This window comes from Chinchilla lanigera, unplaced genomic scaffold (genome assembly GCF_000276665.1).
Source record: "Chinchilla lanigera isolate Chin_1 unplaced genomic scaffold, ChiLan1.0 scaffold00089, whole genome shotgun sequence".
Taxonomy (NCBI): domain Eukaryota; kingdom Metazoa; phylum Chordata; class Mammalia; order Rodentia; family Chinchillidae; genus Chinchilla; species Chinchilla lanigera.
The window spans coordinates 4,164,839-4,181,634 of NW_004955490.1; the positions used below are offsets into that span (position 1 = coordinate 4,164,839).

Below are 16,796 nucleotides of genomic sequence, written 5' to 3' on the forward strand. Positions count from 1 at the left end.
TTCCAGTTTCTTACACTAGGGAGAAAATGCAATGTCATAGGGAATTAAAAACATGAAAGAAATGTACAGCATAAGGACTTTCTGTGTACTCTTCCCCCAGCCTTCCTCAGTTTTAACAAGTTACTCAATATCAAAACCAAGAAACTGGTATTGATAGAAGCCATAGTTCTTATTTAGATGTAAACAATTATACATGCACTAGCTCAGTCTATATGATTTTATCGCATGTATAAACTTCCATGACCACCAATACAATCAATATATTCAACTGTACAATTACCACAAAACCCCCTCAGGTTAATCACTTGTAATTGCACCAATTTCTTGGTGCAATTTTTTTTTCCTCTTTTCCTCTCATCCCTAACCCCTGCCAAACACTAATCTCTTCTCCATCTCTATGGTTATGCTATTTCACAAATGTTATCTAAACAAAACCAGGCAATATGTGAATTTGTTTGGTTGTTTTATTGTTCAGTCCATATAATGCCCTTGAGATCTATTTTGAGTTGTTACATGTACCAGTAATTCATTCTTTATTACTGCTGAGTAGTTTATTTCACCATCCGTCCATTCGAGGACATTTGGATAGTTTCCAGTTTTTGACTGTTCAAAATAAAACCACTGCTATGAAGTTCTTTGTGTGTGTGTGTGTGTGTGTGTGTGTGTGTGTGTGTGTGTTTGAGACAGGGTCTTGCTATGCAGTTCAGGCTGTCCTTGAGCTCACTTTGTAGCCCAGGCTGGTCTCAAACTTGCAACAATCCTCCTGCCTCAGCCTCCCAAGTGCTGGGATTACAGGTGTGGGCCACCACGCCTATTTTTTTTTTTTTTTTTTTGAGACAGGGTCTTGCTGTATAGTTCAGCCTGGCTTTGAACTTACTGCGTAGCCCAGGCTGGCCTCAAACTTATGGCACTCTTCCTGCCTCTGCCTCCTGATAGCTGAAATTACAGATGTGTGCCACCATTCCCAGGTATCCTATGAAGTTACTGTATGAAAGTAAGTCTTTAGTTCATTAGGGTAAGTGCAAACAAAATGCAATCGTTGGATCATATAGCAAGGTTATTTTTAGATTTGAAACAAACTACCAAACTTTTTTCCAGAGTGGTTGTACCATTTTACATTCCTAACATAAATGTATGAATAATTCAGTTTTTCTACATCCTGAGTCACATTTGGTGTTTTTGCTATTTTTCATCAGCCCTTCCAATAGATGTGTAGTGAAATCTTATAGTAACTTGCACTTATTTAACGGTTAATGATGTTGATGACCTTTTCATGTATTTACTTGCCATTTTTATGTCTTCTTTATGCAATGTCTGTGCATGTTGTTTGTCCCTTTCTCTTTTTTGTGGTACTGGAGTTTGAATCCAGGGCGTTTTCACAAAGCTGCATGTCTCCAGCCCTTTGTCTTTTTTTTATCAGATAAGACCTCACTGTGTTGATAGATTGCCCAGTGCAGGCTCTAACTTCCAATCCCCCTGCCTCACCCTCCCGCAGTGCTTGTTTGTTATTTTCTTTTTTATTATATTAAAATCCTTTAATTTCCTGTACATTTTTCAATTTTAAAAGGTCTTTAGGTAGATGCACTTTCCTCTGTTGTTTTAATTTGACCTTCAGTTACCATTTTCCAAGATCTTCCTAATAGCTTATCCCATATTGTAAAATGTGCTCCTTAGTGAACAGGTAAGGACAGACCCTGGAATCTTCTACAAGGTGTGGCTGAGTGGGTTGAAGGTTGTGAACTGCTGACACTTCATATTGGAAACAAATGCTTGTTCGTGGAATAAGAGGACCCTCACTCGCATCAGTGAGGTCACCAATTGTGTGTAGCTTGACTATTCTCTCAGGGTTGTGAGATGCCTTTTCTTCTGTAAAATCTATTTTGTACTTGTGTGTTGAACTATTTCAAATCCCACCTTTGCATCAACTTCCAGAGTTTCAAATGGCAGGTCTTTGTAAATTAAACCATGAGCATCTTTTGTGAAGGAATGCAGGTTCACTTTTGTTGGAATCCACTCATCCAGTCTCTTATCCAAAACTACATCATAGCAGGAGGCTCCAGCAATCACAGAAACCTCTGGAGATCTGAGAAAACTGACAACATACTCTTTGAATGCCTTCTGTATTATGTAGCCCATCATCTTTTTTTTTTTATTTTAAAAGATAGAAGAAGGAAAACATACTAACGGACAGACATCCATTTACAAAATAGCATAAGAACAATACAAACAAAACAGAGTTACAGACAAAGCTGTGGGAAATTAACCATGGTTGTTGTATTACCCATTGATATTTTCAAAGTGACTTCTCAGGAAAACAAATAGAGACATACCAGATTGATCAAACAAGTAATCATTAACTGTTCCTTTCTGGAGAGCAATAGAAGACAGTAGTACAACTATGTTCGCTATCCTATAAATACATAATTTTCCCTTCTTTCGCTTCTCTTTTTACACAGCCCATCATCATGGCACAAAAATGCCGGTAAGCCTTATTCACTTCGCCACTTATGTTGGTTCACAATCTTTAAATGTCAGAAATTTAATTTTACTGGACTTGGTCAAAGGTTTATACATGTGCCAAGGTTATCTGTCCAGAAGAGCTAGAATAGACTTTCTGCAGTAATGCACACTTAAATTCATGACACAACTGTAAGGAGTTGAGATGATTTTATTTATCACAAACACGTTTAGCTTCAGTTTCTTAGTTTGGGGAGTTAGCGATAACTGCTTTTTTTCCTCTTTATTAAAGAGATCATTCTGCATTTCTGCCAGCTCAGTCTATGATAACTGAGCAGCCTGTGAAGTTGCTATAAATCACTGGCTGGTGCCACCACTTGGGGCAACCCAGCAAGGCCGCAGTCCTGGATCAGTAGATGCCATAGCCTCCATGCAAACCGCAGCACACAAGGTTTTTCTTTTTTTTTGGTACCAGGAATCGAACTCATGACCTCGTGTTTGCCAGGCAGGTGCTGTGCTGCTGAGCTACATCTCTGGCCCTGTGTGTTCTTTTCTGATTAGGTGGTTTGTTTGCTTTGATTTTTATTACTGCAAGTTCTTTATATACATAAAAACCTTTATTTGATATGTGACTACAAATATTTACTCCCAAATTGGAATATTTTTTCTCATTCTCTTAACCAAATATTTTGTGGGCAAAATTTTTAAATTTTTTAAATGAGATCCAGTTTATTAACTTTTAAGTTTATTGAGCGTGTTATTTGGTGTCAGGTCAAAGAACTTTGCCTAATCTTACATAGGTCCCAAAAATGTTTCCCTATGATCTTTTCTAAACTTTTGTAGTTTTGTGCTTTGAATTTAAGTCTGGTGTCTATTTTGCATTAATTTTCACATAAGGTATGAAGTTTAGATGAAGATTCATTTTATGGAAGTTGTATATCCAATTCACCCATCAACATTTATTTAAAAAGCCATCTTTTTGTCCCTTGAATTGCTTTTGCTTCCTTGTCAAAAATTAATTGGATATATTTGTGGATATCTGTTCCCATGTGTTATTTTCTGTTACATTGATCTATTTGTCTATGCTCTGCAATTTTTCATTTTTTTAGAGAGAGCTAAATTCTGGTTTCATTTTTCAGAATCAAGCATGAGTGCCTTTATTAGTGCATGTTTGCTGCATGTAATGCTTACATTCAGTATCAAGAGTTGGGACATGTGCATAACATATCTCAATTCTTTTCATGTCCCCTTCCAGGCTTCTCCTGTGCCCTCCTCCCATCTCTTGGTTCCCTTCAATTTTGGTTTTGAATTAATAGAATTTTGGCAGTAAAATCACATGAAGTTTTTTCCCCTTATGAGCAAATACATTAATACTAAGTCAAGCTTGAATAAAATTTTAACAGATTTCATTACTTCTTTTCAAATTCAGTAGTATAAACTATGGAAAATGAAAACTGTTTTGAAAATCTATACTTTGTGTAAAACCTGTCTTTTCCTATCCTCCTTGTCATTGTGGAAATATGCTGTAGAGGAAAAAAAAAACCCTATCTTTTCACCTTTCTGAACAAAAGCACACATTGTCTATGTATCTAGGTTTATTTCTGTGTTTCTGTTGTTGCTACTACCATTTCACTCTCTCACATAATTTTATCCTTTAACCAAAGTAATACACTTGTATCTCACAGAAAAAATCTGGGAGGCAAATACTTGTGAAAGAATACACTAGAATTAAGTCAACTAACAAAGCAATTACATACACAACTTTATTTCACCTCACACTTCTCCTTCACACTTTAAATTGTCAACAAAAAAGTATCCATTCACAGGGCCAAGGATATAGCCACCCTATAGTATATGTTCCCCTGAGGTATATCTCCTGCCCAGATCCCCAGCCTTTAAAAAAAAATATATTGGGAGGATGAAGTCTGACTATGTTGCTGGATTACCCATGCTGGGTTTAAACTGGCATTCTTCCTGCCTCAGTTTCCCTCAGTACTAGGATTATACATATGTGCCACCATTCCTGGCCCTTAATATACATTTTTAAAACTGACCTAGATTTGCTTTTTTCTCTTTCCTAAACTTAAATTATCAAGCCAATCTACTGTCCAAAGATTCACCTTAATCTTATAAACAAGAATTCTTAGGATATTTCTGAGCTAGCTGTTTCTGGGAGGATTTTACACATGTATAGAATGTTTAAAGTATCAGAAGTTCATTTAAGAAGTTTTCTTTCATTTATAAGAATATTTGATTTATTATTTATCTATAAAAATCATGATTGACTTTTTAAAAGAGACATTATAATGTAACTTATTACCATTGATAGATAGGAAATTATTTCCTACTCACATAAGATATAAAGGACTACTGACAGAATTACCAATTTGTGGAGAGTTTATATAGCTTTAGTTGTACAGCTTCTACCACAGGACAAAAGTAAATGCATAGCTGCATGCAGTGAGAATATGCCTGTAATCCCAACTACTCAGGAAGCTGAGTCAGGAGGATGGCAAATCTGGACAATTTAATAAGACACTATCTCAAAATAAAAAAAAAAATTTAAAAGGCTGCGAATATAGTTCAGCTGTAGAGTGCTTGTCTAGTATGTGTGAGGCCCTAGATTACTCTCCAGTGCCACAGGGGAAAAAGTTGTGACTGAGGCAAGTACCATTTGAAATCATAGAGTATTAATAGGAAGACAAAAATGCTAGATGAAATACAAGTTGAGTAATGTCCAATAGAGCTATAGAACTTTAGGATTATCTGCCCATCAAACAAAAATTATGGCTAAAACAAAAGTCTACCTGTTATCATGTAACTTCACTAAATCTAGAACTTCAAATAAATAATGACAGTGAATTAAATGAGTTATTAACCTGGGTCTCCTAGCCCAGAGATCTGCAAATTCCAGCAGGTGGGCTAATCTGGCCACTCTTACTTGTATGTGTATATGATATATGGCACTTTGACATTATAACAGCAGAATCACGTATTGTGACAGAGACCATATAGATCACAATGTCAAAAATACTTAGCCTCTGAATCTTTACAGCAAAAATTTTTTAATCATCACTCTAGATAATCTTTGGGTTGCCTTCAACTTCTGAAAAAGAAAATACGGGCTCCCAATTTTTGCATTACTTCAAAATGGGGGCTAACTTTGCAATACTACTGGGATTTTGCTGTCGTGGAAATGCTCTTTCCTTTTGTGTTCAGGTATTTATGTGTTTTTATTGTAACTTTATATCATGGTATTATGATCTTTCCCCTACTAGATTTAAGCTCATTAAGCACATCACATTCATTTTTGTACATGGTATAGCACTGAGCTCAATATTTTGCAAATTGTAGATACTCAAATCTTTTTTGAAATGAATTATATTAAAACTAAAATATGAGGGGCTGGGGATTTAGCTCAGCGGCAAAAGCGCCTGCCTGGCAAGCGCAAGGTCGTGAGTTCGGTTCCCGGTACCGGAGAAAAACAAAAAAACAAAAAAAAAAAACAAAAAAAAAACCAAACAAACTAAAATATGAATGGGAAAGCTCAGGAAAAATTGAAAGTTGGGGTGCTTAGGGAGGCCTGAGCGGATAAGTGTTGAATGAAATTTCATGTAAGGAGTACAAAATACTACAAATTCTGCTGAAAGTTTTGCTTTGCATTTATTCAGTTTTTATTAGTATATTGTCTTTGTTACTCTTCTCATTGCTGAGACAAAGTACCCCACCACCCAAAGTTAAAGAATGAAAGATTTATTTCGGCTCATGGTTTGTAGAGGTTTCAGTTCATAGTTGGCTGGTTCTGAGGCATGGTGGCAGGGCGGAGGGGGATTGCAGGGGAGAAACAGTCCGTAGCAAAGCAGGTCAGCCAGAAGGCAGAAAGCAATGAAGCAGTAGCAGTTGAAGCCTTCTTTCTTTCTTTATATTCCACCCAGGCTACCTGCCTTTTAAGTGGTACCACCCACATCCAGGGTGGAGCACCCTTAATCCTAGCATCACAGCTTTAATCCCAGTATCACCTCTTAAATACAAGCATCACATACCCTAGATCAAACCACCTCTGAAAAGCCCCACCTATGAATGCGTGAGGCTCTGGGGGAGACATCTAGATACAAACCATAACATATATGTTTGCAGTACGTAATGATTACATTCCTTGTGGGGAGTTGATACATGTATATAACATCTCAATTCTTTTGTCACCCCCTATCTTTCTATCCTTCCCCCTCCCTCCATCTCTTGGTCCCCTTCCCTTTTGAAAAAGGTCTGTCTTCATATTTTCCACTGTCTTTTATTTTGTTCTGTATTTATATTTTGTGTCTCTCATATGAGATACCATGTGATATTTAAACTGTGTGTCTGATTTATTTCACTTAACATTATATTCTCAGTGTACATCCATTTCCCCACAAATGACCCAAGTTTATCCTTCTTTATGTTAGAGTAGTATTCCACTCATAAATACTACACATTCTTTTATCCTTTCATATGGACATGGAATGGTTCTAATATTTAGCTGTTATGAATTTTGCTGCTATAAACATGGATATGCATACATCTCTGTAAGGCTTTAGCTCTTTTTGGAGTATACCTAAAAGGGAAATATCTGGGTCAAATGGAATTTCTACTATTAATTTTTTAGGACTCTTCATATTGATTTCCATAGTGGGTGGACTAGTTTACATTCCCACCAACAATTCCATTTTTCCTACAGCCTCACCAGAATTTGTTATTATTTGATTTATTGATCATAACTGTTCTTCTGGAGTAAGATAGAATCTCAGTTTTGTTTTCCATTTCTCTAATGGCCAGAGATGTTGAATAGTTTTCCCATGTATTTATTTAGCATTTGTATTTTTTCTTTTGAGAAGTCTGTATTCATTTCAGTTATTCATTTTTGATTGAGTCCTTTTTTTCCTGAGGGAGTCTAATTTTTTGTTAAGTCTGTTGTTTCCTTTGCTATGCAAAAGCTTTTTAATTTGGTATGATTCCATTTGTTGATTTTTAGTGTTATTTCTTGTGCCTATGCCTATGTCTTTAGTAGTTTTATCTATTTAATCTCCCAGCAGATATTTTTGCTGTTTTAAAATTTAGATTTTTTCCTTCATTTTGATTTTATGTTAGTACAGGATGAGCTTCGGTCTTCTGCATACCAATAGCCAGTTTTCCCAGACCATTTGTTAAAGAGGCTATCTTTCCTCCAGTGTATGTTTTTGAGCCCTTTGTCAAAGGCAGATAGTTGAATGTGTCTGGGATTGATTTTGCACCCTTTATTCTGTTACACTGATCCATGTGTGTCTTTCTGTTCTTATAACTGTGCCTTTATAATGTAATGTGAAATCCAGGATTATAATGTCTCCTTTTTGCTCTAGTTGCCCAGGATTGCTTTTGCTATTCTGGATCTCTTCTGACTCCATATTAACTCTAGTGTTGTTTTCTCTAGTTCCATGAGGAATGCTGTTGGCATTTTGATTGGAGTTGTGCCAAATCTGTATAACAGTTTTGTAAGTATGGCCATTGTGACAATATTGCTGTTGCCTTTCCATTTTCTGATGTCTTCTTTAATCTCATGTTTCAGAGTACTGTAATTTTTGATGTAGAAAATTTTCACTTCCTCAGTTAGCTTAATTCCTAAATATAGTATTTAATTTTTTAGTGCCAGGAAAAAAAGAAGTCAGATTATTATTATTTGCAGAAGAGATGATTGTCTGCATAGAACATCCTGTAAAATTCCATCAAAAGACTCCCTGCTGGGGGCTGGGGATTTAGCTCAGCGGCAAAGCGCCTGCCTGGCAAGCGCAAGGTCGTGAGTTCGGTTCCCCTGGTACCGGAGAAAAACCAAAACCAAATAAAAAAAAAAAAAAAAAAAAAAGACTCCCTGCATTTTTATCTCCAAATTCCTAATTCCCTACCTATAGTGTATCAACCTTTCTCTGTATGTATGAGATGAATAGTGTTTATCAGATTATCATTTAGAATTATCAACCCAGGGTAAATAATCTGCTTTTTATGTGTTTTTATTGTAACTTTATATCATGGTATTATGATCTTTCCCCTACTAGATTTAAGCTCATTAAGAACATCACATTCATTTTGTACATGGTATAGCACTTAGCCCAGTATTTTGTACTTGTATTTTGAATAAAGTAGATTTATTCCAAATAAATATAAATATATTTATAGAATAAATATAGAATTATTTAGAATAATTATATAGAATTATCAGCACTTGTTACTAAAACTCTACACATTTGGTCAAAGAAATTTTATTTAATATTGACAGTGAAAAAATTGTTTAAAGCCATATGCTGATGTAATAATATATTCCATTTTTTAAAAAAATTGGAACCATTTGATGAAATTTTTGTTACTTTCATATAGTCTAGAAAATAAAACTTTGAAGATGAAATTTTTGATTTTCCAGGTCATTTGGATGGTTTACAAAGGCAAAAAGACTGAATAATAACTTGCCTGCCTTAAAAATTCCAGCTCACAAAAGCAAGTGATACTCAGTAAATCATTTAAATTAATTTTAAATATGGTATTTCTCCTGTCCTGAGCAGTTAGGAAATGAGTAACCAACAAATACTATTATTTTTATCTTTTAAATGAGGAGTCAAGCATAATCTTATTGTCATTATCAGGCTTTCAGCCTGGCTCATTGACATTAATTCAAATATTTTGATAACAAAAATTCTCAAAATACAAATCATATATTAAAGCTTGAGTTCTTTGCCAACATGTATGCATTTTTAGAAGAAAGTGATATTAAGTAAACTGAAATTATTCCACTGCCTTACCAAGTTTACCTGAGCCTACATTTTCATCCAGAAGGTTTTGAATATTTTGTGCTAAAGCATTGTTCAGTTATATCAGATGACTTTCTAAAAATGTAACTAAATGGCCCAGTCATTTCAGATATTTAAGTGAAAATGTAATTTAGTTGATTCCACAGTTAGCAATTTAACTTCAATAAAAAGCAGCTCCTAGTTTTCTCTGTGGACTTCTCTAACACAAATGAATACCAATTAAAGTACAATATTTCCACTAGGGTTTAGGCCATCATTTTTCTAATTATGGCATAAAACCCTCAATGGAAAAAAGACCTTCATCTGTGAAGAAGTAATTCTCAGTGGGAACTTTATATCTTGTAGAACACCAATTATTATACATTTCTCGATACCTTTGCCAAAGGAGGCATGGATCAGTCGGTGCATTAAAATGATGGTGATTACAGGAAAGATAAGCTACACTGAAGCAAATAAAAGCATCAGGTATATGAAATACTTGACTTTATATAATCTTGATTTTGCTTCATTTAATATGAAATGCTTTAAAATGTTTTCTGCTATTGGCTAAAATTAAATGAACTTTCTCTTATTTCATAATGAACAATGTACTCTTATTCCCTCTCATTTAGTTTGTTATATGTATAAATTCTTTTCTTTATTGAAAAGAATTTATTGCTCATGATATAATTTGAATAGCAATATAATCTATAGGTCCTAACTTTTTGGAAAGACTTCCATGTTATGATTTAGCCAGACATTAATGAGATCATCTCATTTATACTGATGACAATAGCTCATTTCTGTGTACTGATTTGTAAAACTAGCTGAAATGAATTATCGTGCCATAATTCATTCATCTCACTCACTTAAACATGTATGCGATTTTCTCATTAAAGTGAAAGGGTATTTATTCTATATTTATTCTATAAATATATTTATATTTATTTTGAATAAATCCACTTTATTGAAAATACAAATACAAATTTTACTATAAATAAAAATTTGCATTCTGACCACAATAAACATAATTAAAATTTGTATTGGTTATTACATGAATAATGATAAAACTCAAAACAGTAGTTATCTTACATCTCTGCTTGTCAGCTTAGAATCGATTTTGACATTATTACTATCACATATGATTATTAATTGCATTTATATATATGGCTGTACTGGGTATTATTCAAAGGAATTTAGACAAAATGATTCTTACCTCTAGATATTTATAAGTTGTGAAAACCTCTACTTACACAGATCTGAATTCTTCTTCATGTCAAAATGTCCTGTACATATGTCAGAATTGGGAAGGAAATCTATTTCAGTTTCCCACTCAGTGCAGAAACTGCACCATAATATGATCAATGGGCAGTGTCACATAGATAAAAATGGGCTTTGGAGGCAGACTTGAATTCAAATTGTAGCTTGCCATTAATTAGCTGTGTTACCTATCATTAACATGGCTTTCCATTTCCTAATTTATAGAATAAAAATGATGTTTATCTTGGCTGTTATTTAATGTAGCCATTTGAAGTAGGCGGTCATTATGAGGTAAGCATTATGAGGTATTATTTTGAGGTAGGGATTATGAGGTAGGCAGTTTCCTTTGTATACTAAATACTTATACTGTGGTGTTCCTTCTTCATTTTTCATGTTTATTGTTTCCCAAGTTGATATATTGATTATGTAGAACAACTTAAAATACTTTCTGTTTGCAGGTACAGTTCAGTGGGACAGTAGCAAGATAATAGAAGAGTTGAAGTTTGTTTTCAGCACAAATCACTTGGTACAAATCAAGTGTCAGCCAAGGATGCAGGAACATGGGTGGCACTGAAGGTCATTATGTTAAATAAAATAAGCCAGATACAGCAAGACAAGTATCACATGTTTTTACTCATGTGTAGAAACCGAACAATTGAGTTCACAGAAAACAGAGTAGAATAATGGTTCCTAGACACTAGGAGAGCAGGAGGGAGAGGGGGCAGAAGAAGTTAAGTAAGAGGCACCAAACAGGAGAAATTGGTTTTAGTGTTCTTTACCTCAGTAGAGTAACTATTGGTTGCAACAGTCTGTGGTGTATGCCAAAATAAGAAGAGTGAAATTTCAAACACAAAACATTTAATGTTTGAAGAGATGAAAGAGCTAATTACTCTGACTAGATCCTTATACATTATATAAATTATCATAATATATGCCATAATTATCATAATTTATACCATAAAGGTGTATAAGAATGTCTCACATAAAAAAAAGAAAATGCCAGGAAATTTCAGAAGTTGGCATATTCTGGCTGCTTACAGTTTTTAGAAAACCTCTGTAAGAAATTGATGAAGTCAGACTACAGAAATGGGCAGAAACATATATGAATGAAGCTACGAGCTTTCAGACTTTATTCTGAAATCTAGGTTTACCGTAAGTCCTACAATTTTCAGCCTTGAGGGATTTAAAAGTGTAACAGCAAAAAGCCATTGATAGTGGTGAGAAAAAAAAATTGCAGGAGGAAATAAAATTGGGCTCTTCTGAACAAATTATTTGATCAAATAGATAGTGTTTTCTCTTTGACAGAGTTTACTGTTTTAAATGTCCTAACGGTGGTGACCATTAAGTTAAAGGAGTAGAGGAGAAATGGATAGAGTACAAAGATAAGCACCTAAAAGCCCCAAATCCCCAGGCTTAGAAAGTTAATCTAGGCAGTGGTACCCCCAAACTGTGGTATACCCACTGGCTCTCAGTTCATGAATTTTTGGTACTGATTTAAACGGAGATAAGGAACTTGAACCAGAATATAAATTGACTTTGATACTAAGCAGTCCTAGGAGACGGGTACTGTAATTATTTCCAGTCTTCAAATGAAGAAAATAAGATTTGGGGACAGTTACTAAATCATTTACCCAAGATCACTGCATGATAAATAACAAAGCTGGACTTCAAAGGCCAATGTATTGGACTCCAGAGAATATGTGTTCTCAAGTACACATGTTATACTGTTTCCTTGAAAAATTCTTTGCTGTTTTCAGAGACATGGGTCATATGCTTTTACCACTAATATTTTGTATAGCATATAGATGAAGGTGTCATTTCACCTATTTAGCTGTGAAATAGGAATACCCTGAGAATACAGAATTAAAAACATTTTCAAAACAGCAGGAAATAGTTGATCCAAGGGAAGGGCAGAAATCCCACTTCATAGGGACTCATCTGGAAATTCTGAGCAAATAGCAACTGCAATGAATAGCATACCATGAGGGTGTTGTGTTATAGTAAACCAAAGATAATTATTTTTTGAAGAATTATATTCTTGCTGATGTACCTTCTTGAAATGTCTGACATTTTCAGGAGGCTCCTAGGGATATGGAAGATCAACACTTGAATTTCTCTGTCCAATTCATGAGCTGATGCAAGATGCTCTGGGCAAACTCTGAAGAAGCATTATATTCACAAAATTTAATGGCTTTCTTTTCTGTTTGTGTGAGTCTCTCAAGTGTGTAGAAAGTAGAAATAGTTTATCACAACACCAATTAATGGATATTATTCCATACACAGTTCCATTTCAGGTGTTTTACAGTTTGAATCACTCAAAATGTGTAAGTTTAGGCTTTAATTGCAATTCATAATATCTTAGCAAGAATTTAGGAATGAATATTTGCTTTAACCACCTGCTTCTTGGCCAGCCATATGTAATTAGGAACAAAGGGGAATAGAATGGAATTAGGTAAACGTTCTTATCTACCCCTATACTGGATATCCATAAAGTTACTGTCTCTAAACACACTTTTTTTCTGTGTGTGTGTGTGTGTGTGTGTGTGTGTGTGCGTGCGTGTGTGAGAGGTGGCATTGGGGGCTGAACCAAGGACCTTTCCAATGAGCCAAATTTCCAGATGTTTATAAAAATATTTTATTTTGAGATAGGGTCTCACTAAGTCGCCTAGGTTGGGCTCACATACATTCCTCCCCCTTTAGCTTCCCAGAGTTCTTGGATTACAGATGTGTGCCACTACCCCCAATTTAAATACACATTTTTAACTCAAATATCTTTACGTTTCTCTTGATAGAGAATTCACTAGGGTTAACAACAATCATCACACTAGAAATGATCATAATTATGGTTTTATAATACAAATAGCATTTCTGCTTAATTCTCACAACTACTAACATCGCCATTTTACAAATGAAGCAACTGACAGAGAAGTTAAGACTTGCCAAAAGGTGTATGGCTAATAAGTAGTGGACCTGGGGTTATAAACTGAGGCAGTGTCATTGTAGTGTACCTGCTCTGTACAACAGTTACAACAATTCACTCAGAAGAAATTCATGGTGAAGAACAGCAAGAGTGTTTGATAAACAGGGTCTGTCCGGAAAAGGTTCAGATTTTGGCAAAATGTAGTTCAAATGTAGCTTAGCTCAGAAAGACAGCAAGTTTATAGAATCCTTAGGGAGGTAAAGAAACCCTAGACTAATAGATGAGGATCAATGTACTGATTTAAGGAAATCTGCATGCATTGTCTCTTAAACTGATTGAATTTTGCATCTATTCTATTGATTAGTAATTATTTAAATCTTCGATAGCTATAGTTTAATTATTAGTACCACCTATAGAATTAAGGAATTCTATTTTTGACTATAGCTACTATGTTTTTGGAAATGTAAGAAATGTTTTTAAAGGCAGGGGATGATATGTTTAAGTCTCCTAGCCATTTCACCTATTAGTATTTTTTTAAAATTTTGTTTCTTTGTTTGAGACAGGGTGTCATTCTGTAATGCAGGCTGACTTTGAACTCACTACCTAGCCCAGGCTGACTTCAAGCTCACAGTGATCCTCCTGCCTCAGCCTCCCAAGTGCTGGGGTTACAGGTGAAAGCCAACATACCCAACTTCACCTATTATTTGAATATTAACAGAACAGCTTATATGGTGCCACTATCTACCTGCATCCCTAGAAAAATTGTTAACTTCCTATAAGACTTGATTTCTTTATTGTAAAATTAGAGGTCATAAGAGATTAACTCTTTATATACTGTTCAGCTAAACAACTCTGTTTATTCATCCAAGCATACATAATTGCAAGTCAATCAATCAGTGCAGATCAATATGTTTATTGCAGAAAACTTGAAATGCAGAAATGGGTATAAATGCAAATGACAAACAGAGAAAAAAATGAGAAAGGGGCATAATTATATCTACTATCATTATTTAAACTTGGATCAAATACATAATTTTATAAGAATTATATTTGATACTTCATTATATAATAATTCAAAAAATTATTGCACACCTTCTAGACCAAGGAAAATTCTATGCTATACTTGTAGTGGTTAAACATCAAGTCCATTTGGTTTGCCAACACTTAAGTTTAATTTTAGGGTAAGGATTTTTATAGGTAATTTTATAGTTGCTTTTAGTGCTGCTTAACATATAGTAGCGCCTAAATTAGTTGTTTTGACTCAGTTTTAGCTTTCTGCATAGGTGAAACTGAATATTTGTAGTCGGGATATATTTTTTTTTAAATAAGGCTGATTTGCTTTTTAGTTGAAAATATTATGATAGATGTTATGATATTTCAGAGTCATCTCTTTGGCACCCTGTTCTTATTGTCTGCAGTAGGATTGAATTTATATTTCAAATTTTTCTGATCACCAAATATGAACAAGGTGATGAAGGAAAGATAAACAAAAGTAAAATGTATATTTTTCAGGCACTTAACACAAATTAAACAGCAATTAATGAAGATCTAATTAAAGTAGCTAAAAAATAAAGAAACATTTATTTCTTCTTATGTAACAAAAAATCTAGAAGGTAGGACACTTTCAGGGGTGGTTCCTTGAAAGACTCACCAATGTCACTAGGACCCACGTTCATTGTGATATTCAATCTGCTGTCCTTGGAAAGTTTGTTACTTTCCACATGCTCACAATATGGGTATGGCAGATCCAAATATCATCTATTCACCAAAGTGATTTAAAGCAAAAGAATCTTTCTGTTCTTTATGACCACAAAGACAATTTCTCCAGTTAATAGACTTCTTTATGTCTCACTACCCAAAATTGAGTCATCTATTCCTAAATCAAAGTTTAGCAGTGAAATGACATTATTATGATTATCTTATACCAGTTTAACTTTCAAAACCACAACCCACATGAATGAAATACTTTACACATTGTTACCTAATACATAGAAGCACAGGTATATGTATGTTTATAAAACTGAAACAAAAAGTTCATAAAATAGTTTTTCACATATGTAACTGTATTAATCTTCATTCCATTACTGTGACCAAACACATGGTAATTATACTGTGTACAATTTAAAGGAGGAAATGGCTTATTTTGGCTCATAGTCTCAGAAATTTCAGTACATTGCTGTGATATAGGAATAATATTGGACCTCCAAATAATATAAGGGAAACATAACTCCCAACTTTCTGGATGTCTGATATACTGTTTATGTTCCCCCAATCAAAGAATGAATTCTAAGGAACAAAGGATCTTACAAGTATGAAATATTTATTGAAGAGGAGAGATACAGCTCCTGAGAGACAGGAGGAGTCCCAAGTGGGTTGCTGAGGACCCCACTTTTACGGGAAGTTTTATAGAGCACAACTATGTGGGTACAGCGTAAGTTAAAGCTGTGACCAACCAATAAGATTATAAGTATAGCCACTTAGCCAATATTGATCCAATTGGGAAGCAGGTCACATAGCAAGTCTACTTGGAAAGAACAAAAAAAAAGTTCGTTACTTTTCAGGAAAGGATGAGTCTGAGAGTCTACGTCACCCACTGAGATGATGATGTCTATCTACACTTTATTAGACCAGGTGTGGGGAAGCATGTAGGCCTGGTCATTTCATCTTTATCTTGAGGCCAGCCTGGCCTCCAACAGATGAACCTCCGGCCACAGTTGTAATGACATTTTATTTCCTCCACTGATTCTCTTGAAGGCCCAGCCCTATCTGACTGCCTATAATATTTCTACCTAAATCAGTTGTCTATACCAGTTGGATGGCTCTAGGGTAGAAATATCATGGTGTAAGTACACAGCAGAGGATATCTGCTCACCTCATGGCAGCCAGGAAGCAGGAAGAAAGGGAAAGCGCCAGAGAGGAAAGGAGAAAGGAGCAGTTACAGACCCCAAGGTCATGCCCCCATAACCCACCCAAACACACACAGAAGTGTGCTTTAATAATCTCCTAGGCATTGCTCAAGCGAATCAAGCTGACAATAAAAATTAAGCATCACACTACTTTGATACTGTTTATAATATTCTATGTCTTTAATTTGAAAAATGCTGGTTGTAACACATCCAAAAAATTGAAAATTAAGAAACTCTTCCCAATTCATTTTGTGAGAGCAGCATTATCTTGGTAACAAAGTGAGACAAAAATACTGTAAGCAAAAAACTACAGATCAATATCCTGTATGAATATTGATGTGAAAATACTCAACAAAATAGTTACACACTAAATTCAATAGCACATTAAGAGGATTATACATCTTGACCAAGTGGGATTTGTCTCTGGGACACAAAGATGTTTTAATATAAAAAAAAATCTATGCA

General features: G+C 34.7%; 1 pseudogene; it reads right to left on the reverse strand.

Moving 5' to 3' along the window:
* Positions 1 to 1,571: 1,571 nt before the first annotated feature.
* On the reverse strand, positions 1,572 to 2,811 carry LOC102025694 (annotated as a pseudogene).
* Between the last annotated feature and the right edge of the window lie 13,985 nt (positions 2,812 to 16,796).